Here is an 18,722-nt window from a genome sequence, read left to right as displayed (position 1 = left end):
GCATAGTAAGATTACGTATAATAAGAGGACCACTCAAAATTCGAAAATAGTACCAGCAACGAAAGCGCGGTAATTGATATGGAATAATACGACAGGGGGGCTCAACCCCAGCCGCTAAGTGGTCATAGGAACTTAAAACAAACCTCTTAAAGCAAAATAATAACTTGCGCCCTCTGTGGGTAACGGCGCTTTTGGTGGGTCCCGATGTTCCCGCACAGAGGACGCTGCCGTTTATTTTACGTTTTTCGAGCGTCGTTTCATTCTCTACGACCATTTACGACCTGAGGCTGACCCTCCGTCCCGCGATTTGGTTTCATTCTATTAAATCATTGGTTTTCGCTGCTCGTAGTATTTTCGCTTCTACTGTTTTATTACTGGACGTATAATTTTATCTGCCCCTTAGTCATCTCTGCCGACACGCGGTGGATGAGTTTTTCATCTTTGCCTTTCCCGGCATGCTCCGCGAAACTTGTTTCCTACGGACAAGTTGAGTTTGTTTCTGGTTGTCTGTCTCCTGCTCCGGTACAGCGCGTACGTGTTCAGTCTTTACGTAAGTTGCGGCTTCAGTCAGCCATTTTGATATACGTCTCAGCTTGTGTTTGGTTTAATTATCGATTTGTTCGACAGCCAAAGAGTTGTTGAAGCTTTCGTGGTGGTAGTACGAGGCTCTAAAGAATGCAGGCGAATTCGTGATAATGAAAATACTAACCGATTTTCTCTAGAAATTACAAAAATCGTTGAGTTAGATTTTATTCGACTTAAACCCTTGCACCATTGAAAATTTAATCCTGGAATCTGAAGCGAAAATAATAATAAATTCTTATTGTGTGGATTTCCACCTCTTTTGCCATTCACTGTACGTGTAATGTAAGCACAAATCGATGAAAATTGTAATATTTATTATAATTGACTCCTGGATTTGACCTTATCATAATGAATACAGATTTAACCTGGTCGGATAGATAACGACCCTGACTTATCGGCATTTCTGTCTGGCGGCTTTACAGGTGAATTACGTCGCTTTTCCATGGAGAAAGTGGAGTGATATAAGATCGTCTATATATTTTTCTCAAGGACTGTGACACGCACATGCGAGAGTACATGTGTCCTGTTTTGTGTCCTCGGGTGCTACGTCCTGTACAACGCGAGCCTACTTAAGTGTTTCAAGGTGAGTTGCATGAAATATTCCGTCCTCTGAAGTAGAGAGTTCTGAAAGTACGTTGAGAGAAAAACTTATATTGCGTGCTGTTACCGATACAAAGTGACTTGGCCTGCGTCACACAAGACAAGATGGCTGAAATGACGTTGCAACACTGAACTAAGTATTCTGAGATGATATTCTATTTTACGTTTTCATTGTTCTGTGATACTGCCCACGCATTCCGTCTCCTTCTAGGTCAGTGGTAACAACCACGTGACACTCGTTCAAGACTTGAGGTTTATGGAGCGGTGAGGATGACGGCCGCTTACATCGTGAGGTCGCTAACACGACAACCCGAAAATTATATTACAGCAGCAGCGAACTAAGGACTCCGGTGAGTACAATGAGAAATTGTCAGATAATGCCCACTGATCGAGTTTCAGAGCGTACGTACAGAAGCGACGTAATTATAAATTCTTGTCATTATATCTGCTTTGAGGTGATTGGCGGAGCCCTCTTCACATTCACGGTGATTATGATATCATCATTCTTCATCGCCGTCGTGAACCTCTGAACCAGAAGATTTTTCCACGTCTCGCTCCTGGACGCTGCTCTGTGACGTCGTCTGGCTCGAGACGTCTGAAACGATGAGGCACCAGCGAGCGATGGACTCGGGTGAGTACGGTGATGTATTATTTCGAGGTTGATTAAAAATTATAATGACTTTCGTAGATAGTGTTCTGTGGGAAATTAAAAATTAGTATGTCTCGACGGTAATGTAGTGTCTGAGTACTGGGATTTCGCGAAGGTACCGATATCGCCAAAATCAAAGAATGTTTGAAACCCCCTACGTACGGTAAGGAATCGAGTTCTTTTATGAGTTGGAAACAGAAAGGAAAAGTTACAGATCATTTGAGAATTGTTGATGGGAAAGGAGGAAATGCAGACAATCACAGAGACGTTGCGTGTCCGGTGATAGACACGCACACTTGCGGTATGAGACCAGTTTCTTCGTCTCTCTTGATGTAAACATGTACGGCAGTCATCGTGTAGCTGACAGTCGTTTAACTGGTCAAAGCCTTTCTCTTCGTGTATAGACACATACACATATTGGTACATACGTTGAAGTAAACTTTCAGAATTGAACTACTTGGTATTTAGTATTCTCTGTTGAAGGCTTAATGTACCGTTTACATGCCTTTTTCTTTATCAGTATTACTTCGCCCCACTCGCTTGTAAATAATCTTCTTGAATCTCTTTCCCTAATTGTTTTCAAGTTCGGATTGTCTTACAGAGTGAGAAACGAAGTATTACGCCTGTCTAAATCATCAAGAAATATTATAGGACTGTTAACTTAGTTGAAGCATCTCTCTCTGTCTGTCTGTCTGTCTGTGTTTTTAATAAGTTCCGAAGATTAGGATGGGTTGACACTCAGGTTACAGTAAATTGGTTCATCGATTCTCGACAGATTCTGACGAATTTAGGACCGCGTTCAGGTGTGGGTTGCTCTAAAATCCAGCCGTTCCTCAGCTCGAATATTTGTTGCGCCATTGAACATTGTCTCGAGAATAATAGCAAAACTTGAAGAAGTTGCTGTTTCCAGCACTTCGTGTCCCATTTGATAGGTTGAACACGTGTACGTGTTCAGTACGAGAAAGAAATTGCTGCCGTGTTTGAAAACATGTTTTAAGCTGGAAGAAACCAGCAGATAGTCTCAATAAATGCACTGCGTGAATGGAATTCTTAGGAATATTACACATTCTCCAACTTTGTCGCATTGCTCATATCACGTGTAACCATGGATTAAATTCCTTGTAGAATCGAATTCAGACAAATAATTATCTTTTTCTGTTATTTCGTGTCATGAACTGTTGACCTTGGTTGAAAGAGTGCGTCTTAATGCACTTCCATAAAATTCTCCGCTGTTCGTGGAGACGCCGTCAAAAATTTATGCAGTACTTGAAAGAATTGGTACAATGGCGGCGTGACCTGTTGATTTGACCCTAGGGATCCGTGTAATGTTTGCCCAAGTGCATGGTAACAAATTAAACATGTCTGTGCGCACGGGCGTAATATCGAAAGTCAATTTTGGAGCTACCTGCCTTGTCCAATGCCTAATCCATTCAGAAATTTTTTCCTAGTTGCATGCAAGTTTAAATTTATGGATATTCTTAATCGTGGCTTTGTACTTTTAATACATAAATTAATAACGAGGGTCAAGGCTGATAGTACCAATGGAAGGTAACAGATAGTGACATACAGTTAATATCGAATTTGACGAAAATCGGTCTGTGTAATGTTAGTAGTACGTGTTAGAAACGAAGAGTATTGACTGCGAATGGTTATTTGGAAATGGGGGCCACGTTTTGACCTTAAGGTCGTATTGCAAGGCCGGTATCCATCCGATATTCCAGCAAGCTTCTGGTAGCGTCGGACACCATCGTACATATACGTGCGTTCGACTGTGAGTTATACAGTAGCTGTGCATGGTCCCAGATCAAAATAACCCTTTAAAGCAAATATTATTATTATTATATGTCCAAATTTCTGTAATAATCAGTGAGACTTTATTTTATATTTTTATCGTATGCGTGTATGGCATTATTAATTATTTTAGAAAGAATTTATTTTATTGAAATGACACCAGATGCCGTACAACTTTTTTTTTAAATTTTACATGCTTTGCCATCGATATGACCATCAAAGGTAGTCTTGCGAATTTCTGAGGTGGGAGTTAGAAGCTAACAATAGGCTCAGCCAGTCAAATTATCCGCCTTGAATGGAAAGTTCAGCGTAGTGTTCACAAAATCCCGTCACTGGTGTCTTTCCTGAGCTATATTAATCCATTTCGCAACCTTGAAAAGTATTTTCGTAAGAACAATTTTAATATTATCCTCCCAGTTACACCTAATGTTGTAGAATGTAACATTAATGCTCACCAATCTTTAGCCCTGAGGATGGAAGAAATATGTTCCTCGGAAATATTTGTTACTCGACATGATACTTGAACGAATAATATCTGATTTCTTTAAATCCGGGTTGTATGAGTCATTACATCCAGACTCTATATCCTCTGCAATATGTCAATTTTAAAAGAGATTATTCTTGTTTATTGTTTCACGGACTAATCACATTTCTGTTCCTTGTTTGAGTCTCTCATATCTTTGTAAACTTTTCCGCATAAAATGATTATTATCCAATTTCTTTTAAATCGAATATTGAAAAATTACACCCGTATCTGTTTTGTCAGAGCATGGGATTATGAACGTGTGGACGTCATTCTCTGTTCCGTAATACTTCGTTACTGGTCAGATGTTTACAGCAGGTCGCAGTAACCCCGTACCCGTTTAACCGTTGAGCACACTGGCTAGAACCTGGTGCTGTTGGAATGTCTTGGTGTAGATAGAAATCACTGTCTTCCTTTGATGTAATGGTCCCTCATCGCGCACGTAGTCTGTTAGGGATAGTTCCACAGATCAGGAGTGTTGGGTAAGTAAACATACAAGAAATAAATATTGAGTTGTCCTACTCGATAGGTTTCGGGTTCGAATCTCTCCCCGTCGACAGACAATCGTTAGAGATCTTTCTCGTGATTTTTAGTATACTGAAGCATATTTTAAGACACATTAAATGTAGACAGCTATCGCTTTATTCAATGTAATTTCAAGTTCATCTTTTAGAAGAATCCTGCCATTTTATGGGGTATAACGGACAAAATTTTAAGACTAATAAATTGCCCGCTAAGAATGACGGCAAAAATGTAAAGTAGTAAACAATAATAATCATAATAATTATCCGATTAGACCCAACATCTCTTAGCAGCGTTACCATGGCAACGGTTATTTATAAATGTTATCCCGTAAGGTCCAAAATCACTTGGGAGCAAATAATCATAACCGAAGAATGTTTTATGAATGTCTTTTGTGATGTTGCGTCATCACAAGGGCCCACCATCATCGCTGTTATGATGGAGGTAGCAATATCACTTCCTAAACGTCGGTAAACTTAATCATCACAATCACCACAGTGACAACAGGAGATAACAATTTACGCGCAGATTGAAGATGTAAGGCCGAGGCGTAGTGTCGGGACAGATAATACCCGCATCCCCCCTCCCCCCCAAGCTGCTTTTAATGAGTGCTTTTTCTATAATTAGTCTAGCATTTCAGAAAAGAGTGTGTTGTGTTTAGGAGATAACTTTCAACCAAGCTGTTTGTATGTTCTAATCAAAATAACGTTGACCATGAATTTAGAATCTTTTGTCTTCTAGTCTGATAAATAAAAGTTGTAAATATTAATGAACAACACACTGTTATGTTTAAATTTGGTTTGCTATCATCGTAATTAATGTTAATAAACTGTTAAATGACGTCCTATGAAATGAATAGCAGTACATTGCCACGTTAAAATAAGTTTTGATAAACGTTCAACGCTGAAAACAATTAAATCTACCATGTACTTCAATTTTCAGTAAATCTAATTTTAAAACCGCAAAGTGTATTAATGGATTTCGTATAATTCCGAAAATAATATTTTTTTCGTAAACAGCATTAACCAACTGATGTTTGTAAAGGAGAAGGATGGTATTTGCTTTGAGGTATGGTCACGTGAGATCGTCGATGACACCAACGTTTCCCAGAAAGATAATGTGTCGATTCTCACATCTTCAGTCCTGAATTCTGATAGAGTTTGTTTCTGAGAAACTTTGGAATTTAGCAACAAGTCTACACGTCACCAAAGCTTATAAGAACATAATTATCCTCATCGCCGTAAAACTCTCAAATCTGAGATGGAAAGAGTATTTTACCAGGACGTTAGCATCTACGTAGGAGTCCACATGGCGCCAAAATCCATATTTACATCCGTGCACTTGCGACCTTCTGCCAAAAGGGACCAAGGGAGACTCTCAGAACCAAAATACTACATGTCAGCTTGCAGTTTATATATTGATTTGAATGTTTTATTACGATCTGCACTGAAGATCGTTGCAGGATTTTGGAACGTGATTTATATTCAAATGTGGTGTCTTGAGAATGTAACAAGAGCTTATATCCGAGTTCCCTTTCTTATTTAGCTTTCCCGAAATATCATCTTAATATAAATGTGCTTTTGTATCGTGTTGCCGGTTTAATTTAAAGCCGCCATGGACAATCTAGAAGATGCAGACGTCATGCCTGAAATTATGTTCCGGCATCGAACTCGAAATTTATGTGAGTAAGCTGAGATATTATTTTCTGCTATACATAATTTGTTCTGGAATTTTCCCACCCACTTTCAACCAGAACTCTCATTGCCAACATAATAAATGTCAGTTTGCTCTTTAACTATGAAATTATACAATATTTTACCAAATCTCACTCCAGGATTCTGGAAGCCGGTTCATTCGAACACCTTGGGTGTTGGAAATGTAACACGTAGATTAAACCGAACTTCTTTATATTTGTCTATCCTCATTTTATGGTTTTGAAGGTCATCATCTTAATGTCCATGTCCTTGCAGGTTTCAACAGTAGCCGTCATGGACCGTGTGGTTTTGTAGCTGGTGCATCCAAAAGCTGCTAATTTTGAGCTCAAAGACTTATGAGAACATACGAAGGTAATTCTTCTGTTATATTTCAATTATTCTAATATCTCGTACTCATCGTGTGCCAGAGATCTCAGAGCCAACGTGCTTGACTCCAGATTGATATTTCAGTATAGAATCGAGTAATTTATTACTACCAACACTAATGTTTACTGAGGGATATTGGGAGCTGTCTTATTTTTGCATCTGGAATTTTGGAAAATTAACACGAATTTAAAAACCAGTGACAATAATATATATATATATTTACTTGTTTTCCAGAATATGCTTGTATCCTGCAGCCGTCATGTACCGCCAGGTGGTGTATCCGGTACTTCCAGACGCTACTTACATCATCCAACAGGAGCTGCGTGATATGATGTGGCAGTACTGAGTTCGAAACTCATGGACTACTATTTTCAGTTACCTTCCGATAACGCCCATCAGTTCAATTTCAGTGCCCGTAAATATCGGCATATCTTTTGAAATCATTGGTCTGACTCTTTTTGCAATTCAAAATGGTCTGAAAGAAGGAGATGCTTCGTCAGCTTCTAGGTCAGCAGTAACAACCACGTGACATTTAATTAAGGTTTCCGCGGCGGTCAGGATAATCGTGAAGTCTGTTACGCCATTCAACACGAGACGCCGAAAATGGACTCGTGTGAGTACAATGAGAAATTATATTCCATTAATATGAATAATATGGAGCTTCAGACCCTACATATAAATTCTTGTCATTATATGGGACATTCTGTCTGGTTTCAGGGGAAAGGCGAGTGAATCTTCGTGGTTCCGAAACTCAGAGGAGGATCTTCATGGCATTTTCACCCGCGCGGTTGCGTCTACACGCTCCGGGGAACCCGGAGTTCCGCAGCCGCTTCCACCCGGACGCTGCACTCTTGTCGTGTTTCCAGTGTCGGCGGTCATCTCTCCGGCATATTTCGTTTCTACCATCTTTGCTGGCGAGTGAAACGAATTACTTTAATTTTAAATTAACACAAGACTAACGTCTGGGGTGCAGGGGTTAAACTCCTTCCAATGTTACTTAATTTTGAGTCTCCAATTAATATTTTGCTTGTTTCCATCCCTTGAGAAAAATGAATCCAGATTCTTTCTATTTACTCTTTTTCTTCTTTCTTTTCTTCTTTTTCGCCTTCTTCCTACCCTCAGAGGATAGACGGGTTAGAGTAGAGTTGTAGCTGCATGCATTCTTAACCACTAACAACATCATCGACCCTGCAGTCCAGCCGCTGCGCTGCAACGGAATATCAGCGGAATCCAGCAAAGACGCAGTTAGTTTGCCCACAATATTAGAAATGTTGAGGAATAAATCACAGACCATGCGTTAAGTTGCAGTGGTGGGCTTCGGAAATTCACGTAGAAGATTTCCGGATTTTGAAAAGTGGGGATTTTCTCTTTTGATGATCTGAGTAACGGCTAGCTTTTCAAGTTAAGTAATTTTGAGGTGACTTAAGCGTCTGCTAACACAAACTATAAAGCGGGGAAGATTTTCAATTTGCAAAAATTTCATGGGGCTGAAAACTACATTATCTTTATTTATTTACATAGCTTTGCCCTTAGATTACAATCATATTGCAGGACAGACGTACAGTCCAAATTTGACCACCTCTGACGTAGACAAAGTTCATTCAGTGAAAGTGATTGAGAAATGATTGAAATTTTGTAATATCGTAGGCATCGGTACTAGGACATTAAAGTGTGGATTGATGGGAGATTGACACTGAAATTAGGGACGAGACGTAGTGGACAACGAAATCACATGCAAATTAAGTGTGAATAAAATAATACAGGCTTTTTGAAGCCGAAATAAGTGAAACGCCCGACACTGAGATTTTAAATGAAGTTTTCAGGATGTTGCATGTTCAAGATGTTATTTAATAAATAAATAAATAAATAACTTGTACTTTTATTTTTTCCGATTGTAGAAACATCGAAAACTGTAACACTTGCTTGTATACCTCTGTTTCCATCACCCTTTATAACAGGTAGAAGAACGACATATGTCACTATTTCGTCTTTAAATTTTCGCATATGAGTTGACTTCCAATGAGATCAGATTTTAAAAGCAGCTAAAATTTCCATGACTTGTTACATTATAATTATTAATTATATAGTAGCGTACTAGCAAATTAAAGTGTGCATTGATGACAAACCAAAAGTTCTCAATTGGATTTAAATCCTAGCGAGTTTGGTGGCAAAAATACAACTTTGCATCCGACACTTTCTATTAATTCCCTTGTTCTTTCAGAGTTATGAAAGCTCGCATTGTCAAGTCATTTGCAAAGAACGTCGCTCATATTATATATAAATCAAATAATACAGAAGTCATAGAGAGCCTCCCCCCCCCAAAAAAAAAGACGTCAACTCAAATTGCTCATTGCTTTGTGAATGGAGGTAGCGCTTAGCTCTGAAACGTGAGTGAACTTGTAGCAGACGACACGAGAAACAATGGACGATTGCCATGTCCAGCGACGACGTCATCTGAGAAACCTCCAGTAAGTCCTTATTTCCATCCTTGAAGGAAAACGAATTGCAAATCTTCATCTTCTCGTTCTTTCTCATCTTATTACTTACACGTGATAGACTAATTTCTTTTTAAAGATAAGTTGCGTCCGTGTTTAATTACGCACTACGGCATGAAGGCGTATGGGTTATTGAAGGTTTAGGTACGTGCATCTTTAACAGCTAGCTAGATGGAGATACGCGGACAGCATCACGTTCCAGCCGGTTTTACCCGAAGGAAAAATTCACGGTATCTTCTGTGTATATTATTGAATTGGACCGAACTTGATTGTGTCGCTGTCGGTAGTTGAACCGCGGACTTGCAGAGGATCCAGAAATAAAGTATTAATCATGGTAAAAATCGGGGATGACTTAGAAATTACAAGTGAATACGGATTTTGGGTCTGAAAAAAAAACCCGAAGGGAAGACATAAAATTGGATGTGAAGATAATAGAGTGTCTAGTAACAATGCTGGTTTAAATTGTGCCTTTTTATTTACAAGACGTGAGAGATCAGATGGTAGACTGTTGAAAATTTTGATCCCTGCATAATATGCACTCTTCTGAAAACATGAGAGGTTGGCAATTGGTCTATGAAGCTGATTTTTATTCCTTGTGTTGACACTGTGTACACCAGAATTAGTTTGAAAGAGTTCTTGGTTATTTACAATAAAGTTCATTAATGGGAATATGTATTCACATGGAAGAGGTAAGATTTCTAATCTCTTAAATAGACTTCTACATGAATTCCTAGGTTTTACACCAGCCAATAATCTAACAATTTTCTTTTGTAAAGTGAATATCTTTTTGATGTTTGATGAATTATTCCATATTTCATTAAAGAGTGAAAATAGGCAAAATATACTGATCTGAGTGTATCAGTGTTGCTGGCATGCAACAGAGATCTAACTGCATAACATGCTCCGCTTAACTTAGGTATCAGTTTATCAATATGATGAAACTCCATTGTCAATAAATCACTTTACAAGTTACCGACCTTGTTGGCGTAGCAAACAAAGAATAAGGACTAACATTTGTAGCCTTTGGAGAAAGATTCCTCGTCATTAATGTCCGAAACCAGCGCATTAAGGAAACTGTCTTCTGACTTAATATCACAAAGAATATTAACTGGACAAATATTCAGAATATGTACCAAGTTGGAAGAGGAATACTTTTTCTGTCAAGGAACGGTAATGCTCTGACAGAGGCTGATTACAAGTTGGATGTTTGGTCTTATGCGTTTAATCCCTGGTATGTCTATGAACAGGATCCCCCCCCCCCCCCCAATTTCAGATTAAATATTTGAATAAGCAGCAGTCACCCATTAGAAAAATAAGTTGGCATGAGTTTGTTCCATTTCAGACGACTTTGCCTCCAATGTCTGTGAAAGTGGCCTCTGAGATTCTAGATTTCATGTGTATCTTACACCTTTCCTGGTATATTGCAGGAGGAGTGCACCAACACTAGACAGACTGACATCCGAGAGAAGACCACTTGTGTCATGTATTAGCAACAACCTCTTGTAATATTTAATTCAAGGACTGCAATAATGCATTCCCACAGTGTGGACAATTTTTTAAAAATTCTGCATAGCTGAAGTAATAGTGTTAGCATGTCAATATGACCTCCCTCGCTTAACTTACATAACATTTGAAATTCACATTTCACTTCAATTTGTACCTTCAGGTCTTCATGAAGCAAGGCCATAAGAACAGTGAGGAATTCATGTGAATCCCGGTGTTCATGACCTTCGAATCTTTTCATATTAGCGTCCACCACTCTCTTCGGGCCTTTACAGTCAGTCAAGGCAAATTCTCCAGACCACAGTGCTCTCATTAGAGTTGCAACCTCCTTTGCAACTTTGCCCTGTGTACTGATACTATGATTGTTCACATCTTGATCGTAGCCTTCCACACAGAAGTAATCCGCTAGTGGACTGGTGTTGTTTATACACTGGATGATGGAGCTCATGTAACAGCTGTTCTTTAGATTTTTTAATCCGGTGAGTCCGCGACCCCCTCACTTCATGGTACCTGCACCTTGTCGTGGTGGTGGGGCTTGAGTACCTCAGTGATCCCAAGATCTATGCTGGTGGTAGCATTGCTACTGGTAGGGCCTCCGTAGCCAGATTGGTTGAGGGGGAGAGGTCAGACTAAGACAGGTACCCTGGTCCTCCAGGTTGGGGGATGGTTGCAAGGCTAACAACCTTGCACCGGGTTCAGCATAACATACCCTGTATATAGTTATTAGGTAGCTACAGCATTAGTTGTTTTATGGTTCACTTAAGTTATTAAGGCAAAGCCTGGATTTTATTCAGTTTCAGTATTTTGTAGGACTGTCGGTATACATTTTTAATATTGACACCTTATATGTGTATAACTGCGGTTACTTATTTTTGATCAATATCTGTGAATAATTTATTATTCATCTAGAAATACAGTCTTGTTGTTATATCACCCACAATGAATATATTAAATGTATCACAGCCCATTTAATTAGTATTTTAAATATAATCACATAAGTTATGAGATCGTGCGAGTGCAAATGGGAATATGTAATGTTATTACACTGAGGTCCTATTTGGTGTTATCCAAGACCCAAGAGGATAAATATTTTGAAGGATCTGGACGAGCGTATCAATAATACTGAATACCCAACACATACAATTGCACAGAGGTACCGACACTCAACGCCTTTTACTTTCTTACAGAACACCCAAACGACTGGTCCAAATACCCGTACATTACAATAAAATTTCTGAATTACTTATTTCAATCAAGACTTCTTATTAAATCATTTAGTACTAGTTTCAGTGACTGTATTGTGATTTGATGCTTCTCAAGAATAATCAGAAGGATAAACTCGCTGTAGCTGTTAACTAATATACTAGTAAACTTAGTAAAATAATCACAAGTCTCATAATGTAGAAAACCTGAACCAAGGATATGCTTAAAAGGACAATAAGATAACACAAATTTGTTCTTTACCTGATATTCACATCGAAAGTATAGCATCCATTAATTTGAGACTCAATCTTTAAAACAAATGCTTTTATTATATATTAATGACAAATTTTTTATGGTGCCAGTGGCCCAGAACATAAAGCAAAAACACAGTAAATGCTTTTTTACATCACAGCAGCTTGCTAAGAGCATCTTCACTCAAAGATGTCATAAGAAGTGGTGTTATAAAATTATCTATAGTCTAAAATCTCAGTTATAAGAATCCAGAATGGAGTGATTCGATATGACTTTGATATGGATTCTGAGAAAACACATGAAAGAGCATAATATTATTACAATTATGTCCACAATATCAGCTTGACTGCAATTTCTTGGTATAAATTTGATAATTGCCTGAATACAATATAAAGAGGCTTTTTCTACACAATCCTGCGGCTTAAAATTTCAGACCTGACTGAAGAAAAAACTTTATCCTTCTCTATCCAGACAAAAAGCCTTAATCTCTTTACCCTTTAAATGAAGACCAAAATACTTTTCATTTTTGAATTTGAAAAAAATGTCATTGCTCAATGAACATGCAACACAATGCTTTCACTCCTTTCTCAGAAACCAGCTCACTTTCACATGCTTCAACTAGTCACATTTTGTACTCTTAACATATTCACAAACAGTGTAATTAATATTTTAATATTAGACAGACTTCTACTGCTGTGCATTTCCAGCACAAAACAGCGAGCACCTCATACTGACATGGTCCTGACCCGCCCAAAAATTATCATATTGTAAGTACATGATTCTAAATGGAGGTCAGTTGAGAAGTAGCAGCACAAGAACTGATTCCAATATTGAAATTAAATTGTTTTCTGGATTATGTAATGGATAGTGACCATAACAGATATAACTGTTATGACACTAAAGTGTGTGAACCTGTGGCCATGGAAAGGACTCATATTTATAAGCCTTCTCGAAGGTATCACCACCTTGTCGAAGGCAATCTGCCGGGTGAGGAGGCTTGCGTGCTCAAATGACCCTTAGGGCTATGCCGGCCTGAGCTTCGGCTCATGGTAGGGTCACCCAAGCCGGACAGGTCTAAGGAGATGCGCTAGACTAAGAGTGATACCCTGGTCCTCCAGGTTGGGGGTTGGGTGTAGGGCTAACAACCTTTCACCTTTAAAAAAAATATGTGTTACGAAAAAATCAACCAAGCCTCGGATCAGGACGGACTCTTTGGCACGACCACGGCAATTGAAAAAGGACATGAGATTTGGTACTTGGAACATTAGGAGCCTCTATAGGGCTGGGGCACTGAAATCAGTGTGTAGGGAATTAGGGAATTATAAGTTAGACTTAGTGGCAGTGCAGGAAGTGCGATGGGAGGGGGAGGGCATGATCCCAGTGGACAATTTTACATTTTTCTATGGAAAGGGGAATGACAATCATCAGCTAGGGACGGGTTTTTTTGTTCATAGCAGAATTAGGGCAGCAGTTAAGAGAGTAGAATTTGTTAGTGACAGGTTGTCTTACGTAATTTTGGAAGGACGTTGGTGCGACATCATTGTCCTTAATGTTCATGCCCCAACTGAAGACAAAAGCGATGATATCAAGGATAGCTTTTATGAAGAATTGGAATCAGTATTTGATACATTTGGCAAGTATCACATGAAAATTCTGCTAGGAGATTTCAATGCAAAAATTGGGAGGGAGGATATCTTCAAACCCACAATAGGCAGCGAGAGTCTCCATGCACTTAGTAATGATAACGGTCTTAGAGCAGTAACCTTCGCTACGTCAAAAGATTTAATTGTAAAAAGTACAAAATTTCCACACCGTGATGTTCATAAATACACTTGGACTTCTCCAGATGGCAGAACACACAATCAAATAGATCATGTTTTAGTAGATAAGAGAAGGCAGACAAATGTAATTGATGTGAGATCATTCAGAGGAGCAGATTGCGACACTGATCATTATCTGGTGGTAGCAAAAGTGAGGGAGCGGCTTTCAGTAAGTAGACGAACTAAACAAAATTTTGACACAGAAAGATTTGATTTGAAAAAATTAAGTGAGGGAGAGGCAAAGGAACAATATCAAGTTGAAATTTCGAATAGGTTTCAAATTTTAGAGGCAAATGAGGATAATGAAAGTGTGGACATCAACAGGGAGTGGGAAAATGTCAGAAACTGCATCAAAATTTCAGCAAAAGAGAAACTAGGATACTACAGGAGAAAGCAAAATAAACCGTGGTTTGATGAAGAATGTTCAAAATTAATAGATCGAAGGAAGCAAACAAAATTTCAATGTTTGCAGAACCCAAACAAAACAAATGCGGATAATCTATGTAACGTGAGACGTGAGGCTAGTAGAACCTTTAGGACTAAGAAAAGGGAATACCTGAAGGGCAAAATTGCTGAACTTGAGACAAATAATAAGGAAAAAAACATCAGAGACCTGTACAGAGGCATTAATAACTTTAAGAAAGGATATCAACCCCAGACCAATTTGGTAAAGGATGATAGTGGCAAGTTGCTTGCAGATCCAATAAAAATTGTGAATAGGTGGAAAAATTTCTTTAGCGAGCTCTTAAATGTTCATGATACTGGTGATATTAGACAGATTAAAATGCATACAGCTGAACTGTTGGTGCCAGAACCTAGCTTAGATGAAGTGGAACTAGCCATTGGGAAGTTGAAAAGTTATAAATCTCCAGGAATTGACCAGATTCCGGCCGAATTAATTAAAGCAGGTGGCAAAGGGTTGCATATGAGGATCCATAAGCTTATTCAGTTAATTTGGGATAAGGAAGAGATGCCACAACAGTGGAAGGAATCCATAATTATTCCTATTCATAAGAAGGGGGACAAGACTGAGTGTGGTAATTACCGAGGAATATCGCTGCTATCAACCTCATACAAAATTCTATCCAACATTCTTTTGGCAAGGTTAACCCCATATGCGAATGAAATTATTGGGGATCATCAGTGTGGGTTCAGACGAAACAGATCAACGATTGATCAGATCTTTTGCATTCGTCAGATACTAGAGAAAAAATGGGAGTTCGGTGGGACCGTACATCAGTTATTTATAGATTTCAAAAAAGCCTATGACTCTGTGAAGAGAGAAGTGCTATATAATATTCTTATTGAATTTGGTATACCAAAGAAGCTAGTGGGTCTAATAAAAATGTGCTTAAATGAAACCTGTAGCAAAATTCGAGTAGGTAAATATGTATCTGAGACATTCCTCATCAAGAACGGTCTAAAACAAGGAGATGCTTTGTCTCCCTTGCTCTTTAACTTTGCGCTAGAATACGCCATCAGGAAGGTCCAAGGTAGGCAGGAGGGTTTGCAATTGAATGGGACACATCAGCTATTGGCATATGCTGATGATGTTAATTTATTGGGGGACGATATAAATACAATAAAGAGGAACGCAGAAGTTTTACTAGAGGCTGGTAGACAAGTGGGGCTGGAAGTAAATTCAGAAAAAACTAAGTACATGTTAGTATCTCGTCATCAGAAGACAGGCGGGCAAAATTATCTTAGGGTGGCTAATAAATCCTTTGAAAGGGTTACAAAGTTCAAATATTTGGGAACAACAATAACAAATCAAAATGATACTTGTGAGGAAGTTAGGAGGAGACTAAATTCCGGAAATGCTTGCTACTTCTCAGTCCAAAATATTTTGTCTTCCCGTCTGATTTCTAAGAACCTGAAAATTAAAGTATACAAAACAATAATCTTGCCTGTTGTTTTGTATGGGTGCGAAACATGGTCTCTCACTCAGAGGGAGGAACACAGATTGCAGGTGTTTGAGAATCGGGTGTTGAGGAGGATATTTGGGCCTAAGAGGGAAGACGATGGGGCGTGGAGAAAACTGCACAATGACGAGCTTAAAAATCTGTACTGCTCCCCCAGTATTGTGAGGGTGATTAAGTCGAGAAGAGTGAGATGGGCGGGACATGTAGCGCGCATGGATGGGACAAGAGGTGTGCACCGGGTACTGGTTGGGAAACCTGAAGGGAAGAGACCGCTGGGGAGACCTAGACGTAGATGGGAGGATAATCTCAGGCGGGATCTATGGGAGATAGGAGTTGAAGGAAACTGGATTTTGTTGGCCCAGGACAGGGTCCGGTGGAGGGCTTTGGTTAATTCGGTGATGAACCTTCGGGTTCGGTAAGCCATCTAGTTAGTTAGTTAGTTAGTGTTAAAGTAAGATTTTATAAGTGCTTCCAGTTTGGAGATTTCTTGAACTTTCTTGCCACACAGTTATTGGCAGACAGGTGCACATTATTTTTAGGTTCAAAGAACATTAGTTGTATTTATCTTGATTCTCTTGGTTTGTCGGTGAATTTTACTGGTTCTTTTATTACTGCCGTACTTTTCATTACTTCCCATATGGGTGAAGGTGATTTGTTAATGAGATCACACGTGATATTGGGAACGATGGTAAAGTAAATTCTCTCAAGTTGGTGCTTGTGTGTGTGAGAGATTGCATGATAGTGGAAGAAGGGTTCAGTATAACTTACCCTATATATATAGTTGTTTTATGGTTCACAAAAGTTATTAAGGCAAAACCTTAATTTTATTTAGTTTCACATAGTAATTAACTGTTTATTTGGGGCTTGCTGAATGTTTTCGAACTTCGGGCCAACTTCGCTATTTCTTTTGTTCCAACATTAAATATCTTGTTTTCACGTAGCCTGAGAAGTGAATATTTAAATAATAGCGAAGGTATTATTACTGCACAGTCAAGTTTTTTAAATTAAAAAAGCTTTTGCCGGTTATTCTGTTGACCAATGACACAACAGTAATCAGGCATGCCAATCCCGCCGAAGGAAATGTGAAAGAACTTTACCAAAGTATTTACTAAATGCCAACGGAAGCTGTGGGTGGAATATTTGCTTGTGTCCTTCAAAGTGTAAACAGTTTTGATTGTAAACATACTTTATAGTTGAGATATGTGTTATGTTGTAGTTCGTTAATATATGGAAATATTACGAAAGTGATTGATTTTGCCACCATTTCAGTCGTGTGTTTAGTAGGCCAGAGTTGAATCCTTGAAATAATCATCTTCACTAGTGGCAAGTAAACAATTTTATTACATTTGTTGATAGAACTGAATCTTGTGGTTCAGCAAAGGAGACATCTAGTAGAATGGTGTGTTGATTGACAGGAAGAGGAGAAGAAAAAGGCAGATGTAAGTAGCCTAGTGTGCAATTTTACAAAATATAACTTGCATGTTACTGTAACGAATGGCATAGAGTGTCTCTGAGCTAAAGGGGAACCAAGATGCATCTGCCCTTCATGTTATTGGTAAGGAACTACTTGGAGTCTTGAGAGCAGAGGTTGATACTCGATAAGTGGTAGAGTTTGTGTGAATCATGTATAGGATGGCTAATTGTACCTAGGGAGAGATGTCAGGGAAGTGGTAGTCTTTTGAATGAATCTTTATTAAGGACAATAATACATGGGTAGATACGTTGTGGAACTAGTAGTGTCTTGGGTCAGTGGGTCAATCATGATTAGTTAGCTTTGGTAATTGTAGTTGGGTACAGATGTCAGGGAATTGGTATAGGGTCTTGGGTGAATCCTGTATAGTAATTATACCTCTGTAGACTTCCAAGGTAGTGGTAGTATCTTGGGTGAATCTCACATAACATGGATAAATTGTATGTAGTGGGAGATAGGAGGGAAGTGGTAGTGCCATGGATAAATCGGTTATAACATTGGTAATTGTGTGTAGGTATAGATGTGAGGGACATGGTGGTGTCTTGGATGGATAATGTATGGTATGGTAAGGTTTGACTAGGATCCATGAGGGTACATTATCATAAGTCACCAGTAATGGAATGCATATGTAGCTGATGTTTTTAATAGAAGTTATGATGGTCCGCTTTACTTGTAGATTCATGTGTGCATGACATGGAGCAGGATATGATGGAGTGCATATTCATAATATACGGTTTAGTTTGCAACCACGGATAATATGCAGGTACAAGATAAGTATAACTGTTGCTGATAAATTCCTATCTTCACATTGGATAAAATTGTTAGAAATTGTCATCCTAAGTAGACTCTGATATGACTTGCTTCATCGTAACAAAGAAGTTTTGTCAAGATGCCACTGATCATTACTGCAATCATTGACTAGAAAACAAAATTGTGTTAATGGTAGTGAATTTTTTGCATTGCAGAAATGTATTTAAAGAAGTGAACGTTTGAGTGCAACTTTTGTCCTGATGTGGAGGAGTCAATGACAAAAAAGTCACCTGTTAATGCGAGTAGAGCCAACTCCTGAAACACTCTACGAGTTACCGAGACAAGTGTAATTTAGTAACATATCTTAAATGCAAATAAAAAAGAGAAATTTGACTGCAGTTTTTGCATATATAGTATGTTTGGGAGACAGACACTGAAATGCTTAATTTCTTTGCAGTTTCTAGATGTAAAATATGAGGTGTTTCTGAAACTATTCTTCAGGAAATGTTAATCTGTTTATAAATCAGTGCCTAGGAGGATTTTGTCTTAGTACGA

At 38.6% G+C, this 18,722-nt stretch overlaps 1 long non-coding RNA gene across 2 annotated transcripts; it reads left to right on the top strand.

Moving 5' to 3' along the window:
* The first annotated feature begins 432 nt into the window (after positions 1-432).
* LOC147871271 (uncharacterized) lies at positions 433-18,560 on the top strand. 2 transcript variants are annotated; one of them, XR_015532694.1, is made up of 9 exons: positions 433-550; positions 1,008-1,168; positions 1,397-1,535; positions 1,641-1,816; positions 6,641-6,736; positions 6,986-7,364; positions 7,469-7,665; positions 17,303-17,385; positions 18,383-18,560. It is a non-coding gene; the product is annotated as an uncharacterized LOC147871271 (long non-coding RNA). The 2 variants fall into 2 exon arrangements; XR_015532693.1 differs by lacking the exons at positions 433-550; positions 1,008-1,168; positions 17,303-17,385; positions 18,383-18,560 and adding an exon at positions 10,674-12,001.
* Positions 18,561-18,722: the final 162 nt, after the last annotated feature.

This window comes from Zootermopsis nevadensis, unplaced genomic scaffold (genome assembly GCF_977971745.1).
Source record: "Zootermopsis nevadensis isolate Lab colony 2312 unplaced genomic scaffold, Znev_1.0 Znev_ptg000061l, whole genome shotgun sequence".
Taxonomy (NCBI): Eukaryota; Metazoa; Arthropoda; class Insecta; order Blattodea; family Termopsidae; genus Zootermopsis; species Zootermopsis nevadensis.
This window is presented reverse-complemented; position numbering and strand designations above follow the sequence as displayed.